We start from the raw sequence: 5,192 nt of genomic DNA, 5'->3' as shown, positions 1-5,192 counted from the left end.
CATTATTGTTGTTATCCACCGCTGCAAGCAGTCAAGTTTGACAATAGTTTGTTTTCACTGCCATTCCAAAAGGATCCAAGTATTTCTACGATTCAAGGGGTAAAGTTACGTCGGTTGCTCAATATAAACATGTCACAAAAGACAGATGTGAGGCTTAAAACGAATTGTAGAATATTAACGTATGTAAGCAAGTATTCGTGTCAAATTCTTCCGTAATCTAATAGATATAGGCTAGTTGGACGGCGTGATTCATCAATCATCAATGAAGGTTATATCACCAGAATCTGTATGATGACCGCGCGGAGTGGTGCGGAGTGAGGGGGGCGAGGGTGATGACGTCACTCGCACGAAGCACCAGCGGAGCAGCATTGTGCGCCCTCGCTGCGCGACCAGTGTTGCTCACTTGCTCCCACGTTCACTTTCTATTGAGCTATCATTGAGGACAATTCAGCAGCCAGTGCCTAATTAATTCTAACTGCATCTGTAGGATTTAAATTGAATGATGATTACTATTTCTGTAATTGTTCTTTTCCATGCTCTAATGAGACAAGTTCATCGTGCAGTAGAGACGTACGGTTTATACACATCGGCACTTATCTAAGTTATTATAGAGGATTCCTATTCAATTAATTCTTCCCGCCTGATTCACGTTAAGATAGCTAAACCTATAATTAAACAATTAAGGACAGGCATTAGTTTACACTAGTTTAAAGTTAAACATCGATTATTTTCATTGATCGCCGAGTATATTCCGTCAGTAATGTGTGTTAGTGTCGGGAGCATTGGCGGTTTGCCATGCCAGTAACCGTGACTCAACCATATAAACACACCCGATTCTCGACTATGACGGGCGGTTGTGAGAGGCGCTTCGCATATTTCAATACAATTAACGACTTGTAGCTGCTACACTAGCGATTTTTTTGCCAGTCTCGTGTGAGAATACACACGATTTCACCGGGAAACACAACGATGTGATGATACCTTTCGCTCGATTCGACGGAAGATAAAGAGAAGCAAAAACTGCTGTCCCACTTCCCAATGACCTTTGTTACAACAGCTACTTACTAGAAAACATTGGTCTCTCACTGTCAGCCAGCGCGGCAGCGTGGGCTCCAATATTGCGAAATTATACTACCTATATAAATAAGTCGTAGAACTTAAAAATCCCACAATAAGGAACGTGTTACAGTGTTTATAGTAGAATAACAAAAGATTCTCTTGGTACATTCAAGCCGACATTGAACTTTATATGTCTGCGCAAGGAAATTGGCACAGGACCAAATGCCGAAACTTGCTCGTGGGGAAGCACAGCTTTTGATTTTTTCTTACACTTAGATGAAAAAGTAATTGAGATCGTAACCATAAACGGGTTTAGTCTGAAGATTGTAATAGGATCGTTATTTCACTGTGTCGAAAAATAAGAAACTGCGTAAAGGAAGTGTGACAATGCGACCCTCACCCCTTGAGCCACGTGCGTCCCTTTACATGTTTTATGAATGAGCTCAGCAATTTCTGCAACTTCCCTTCGTTACTTCAGAAACAAAACAGAAAGGTTATTATAAAAAATACCGTTCCGGAATATCGATGAGGCTAAACTTTTAATGTAGAGGAAATCTTAAGGGATCATTAAAATTCCATACATTAGCTGTCCCTATCCGAAACCTCTGTGTATAACTAAAGATAATTAATTCTGAGAACGTAATTCTTTTAACATAGTAGTAATACACTGGCCAAATTCTCTTCATAATTGGTATTGCGCATAAAAGTAAGAAGGTACCGTAAGCGAGATCAAGCTAATATGCATACTAGGTTTTATTTAATATGTAAGTATTACAATGAACCAATAAACATAAAATGCTAATCAGTTTTGATGCCTTATCTAATGTTAAAACGTATGACTCAACACAATTGAATTGAAAGAACAATAGATTGTCCTGTGTAACAAAGGTAAATTTTGACCTACTCAGGGATGAATGTGTCAAAATATATACTACCTGTTTCCACTAGGCATACCTACTGAAGGTATTTATTAATTAAACTAATATCTAATGCAAAAACTAAAATGAAAATCTAAGTAGGGGTCTTGCAAAATTGAATTCCGTACAATACACCTACTTGAAACGCAAGTTTATAACGTAATGAACAACCTTCAAGCACCGCTGTAAATTCTAATTCGAAACTGAAATTGTCGAAATCACAAGCGTAAACTAAAATCCGAAGTGGGTAAAATAAACTGCGGCTATTTATCTGACCTCAGTACATTAGGATCAGTAGTTACTTCCGAGAGACACCAGACAGTAGGTAACGAACGAGTTCATATTGTGTACTCTTACTCGAAGAAAGATAAATCACAGTTTCACTTTTTTACAACACTGTGCTTTAGCTTGTTTGGTAGTTATTTGTCGACATTGCATGTTACAATAGTGCCACTAATTCACGCACGCGAAGTCTTATAATAACTAGACACGTAGCAAACGCTTGCTCGTGATATTCAATTCGACATGGTTTCACTTCTGATGAGTACTTTTGTCATAGATAACGCACTCCACAATACTTTTCCTTTGGAATTACTTACGTCATCAGTTCGGTAATACTAAAACCGGTAGCTCTTTTTTGTCTTACAGTTTAGTCATAGTCAGAGAAATTATATAAAATTCATACTTACACTGGCAGTCAAATTGATGCCATCAAAAACATTCTGTAAAAACCTCAAGTCTCGCCATAAAAAGTTGTGAGATCGATATAATACCAAGTCGATTAATCTATTTAGTCTCTACTTAAAGGACCTTCTGTCTTAAGTTATTACGTATGTTATTATCATGCCAATTTAAAAAAAAATACCTTTAAAACAAGTAAACCGACCTGGCCATCGCATGATTTAATTATTAGTATGTATCACACTACACAGCACGACGAGAAGTTAATGCTCCTGAAATGTTAATGGCGAATTTGTGTTTTCTTGCGATGACCAAGTCGATCTAATTGTTTTAAAGGTATTTTTTTTTAAATTGGCATGATAATAACATACGTAATAACTTAAGACAGAAGGTCCTTTAAGTAGAGACTAAATAGATTAATCGACTTGGTATTATATCGATCTCACAACTTTTTATGGCGAGACTTGAGGTTTTTACAGAATGTTTTTGATGGCATCTCACTTCTTTTTGTAGAGCGAACATAAGTCCAATTTGTATGGAAAGACGTTTTTTTTTCATAATTCCACATATTTTCCTATGGGAATGTTGTTCAGTTTCATGGGCTAAACACCCTTATCCACCCTATACCCCCTCCCCCGTTATGTCTCATATAGTAGGTACCTATTTACACCTATTTATTTTATTTTCTACTGTAATAATAATTCATTAACTGCAAATGTAACCTTGTAATCTTAACCATTTATATGGGATTACAAAGTTATTGTTGCAGTTAGTGTATTTAGAAAACTGGACCGAAATTAGGAAATATTAAATTTTTCCCATGATTAAGACACTAAACCCTATTTGTATTCAAAATTTTAAGCTTCTAAGTCTGCTAGAAGTACCTTAGACTTTTGATGATCGGTGAGTCAGTGAGTCAGTGAATCAGTGAGTGACAAAATTCAAAATTTTAACAAGTTGTCATTCCTAAACTACTAGTTTAAATTGACTGAAATTTTAAATATACCGTGTTTATACAATGACTAATTAGTTGCTGAAAATCCAGGCTTCTTGTTTTATCCACAACGAAATTATAGGGGTGTCAAAAATAGCCCGAATTGCTTCGAGAAAAGGATGTTACGGCCGTGCCGCTTTTTTTTTGCTCGACTTGCGGGGGCACTTCCGTGCCCCCAGATAATCGCAGGTGCTCGGATGAATCAATTGCAGTCAGATCAGCAGGAATTCAGGTTGCGAAATGGCGTTTTAGGCTTGAATAAGGATAGTTTGACACCTACTTAGTGTTGTAAAAAAGCTCGAGTCGGCGCTTAAACGCTTGAGTCGACGCTTAAGCAGATTGCTAATGCTCAAGTCGCGACTCGACTGAAGCGCTCGACGCTCAAGCAGTGGCTTGAGCGTTATAGCTCGGGTTTGAGCGCGCGCTTAGATTACATAGCTAGGTAAAATGTAAGAAAAATAGTATAATTGAAATAATATAATTTTTTGTGATATTCTCTATATTATAATAGAAAAATACTTAAACAAATACCATTAGGAAAGACCCATACTGGTCCGTATATTTTCGTTACTAAGTCTGTTCCTTCTTTTAGTTATGATAAGGCCAGCTTTTGAAAATGCCACTTCGCTTGGCACACTCGTACTTGGAACAGATAAAATTTCGAATGCCAGGTTAGTTAAGTTTAGCAATGTAGATTGCTTATTTTTCCACCACAACAACACATCTGTGTTGTTGGATTGTTGTTTATACATTGAAGAAAATAATTAATTTCTGGTCTGAATTTCAGATTCTTGATTTTCTATCCTATCTTCATCTATCAATATTTATTTTGATACATTTGTTTTAATTTTCTTAATGGTATCGCATTGCTTTTATTCATAAAATTATTATTATTAAAACGTGGATCTAAAGTAGCTATTTCTGTGAGATTCGTTTTTATCAGTGAAGAGTATTAATTTAATTTCGTAATTATACATCATTTACGGATTTGTTTAATTTATTTACAATTCGAAAATGTTGCATGTGATCCAACACCGAGTCCATGAAAGGAATAACATTACTGTGACTTCATAGAATTATTAATTTAAACATTACAACGCTTGAACACTTGAGCGCATAACTCGAGCCTGAAAGTCTAAACTCTCAACGCTCGCAAGCCTTAAGCGCTCAAGCGTTTAACGCTCAAGTCTAAAACGCTCAAAAGCGTCGACTCAGCGCTTAACGCTCGACGCTCAGCGCTCATTTTTACAACACTACACCTACTTACCATTTTCCTCGTGCTATTTTTTATCAACCAAGTATCGACAGACTAGTTATTATTTTTCTTTAGCAACTAAATACGAATTTACCTAACATTCTATAACTATTATACAGCCCACCTGCTATGTAATCGCATTTCGGCCATTGACCGAGCCATAACCACTATGTTTTTAAACAATCAACGCCCGTACTGTTTCATGAGACAGTCTAGGTACTAAATAGCACCCGCACATTACAATTAAGGTAATACGTACCTAAGTAGGTATACCTTATCTGTAGGT

This window comes from Anticarsia gemmatalis, chromosome 1 (genome assembly GCF_050436995.1).
Source record: "Anticarsia gemmatalis isolate Benzon Research Colony breed Stoneville strain chromosome 1, ilAntGemm2 primary, whole genome shotgun sequence".
NCBI lineage: Eukaryota > Metazoa > Arthropoda > Insecta > Lepidoptera > Erebidae > Anticarsia > Anticarsia gemmatalis.
The sequence above is the reverse complement of the archived record's forward strand: the minus strand, read 5'-3'. Positions refer to the sequence as shown.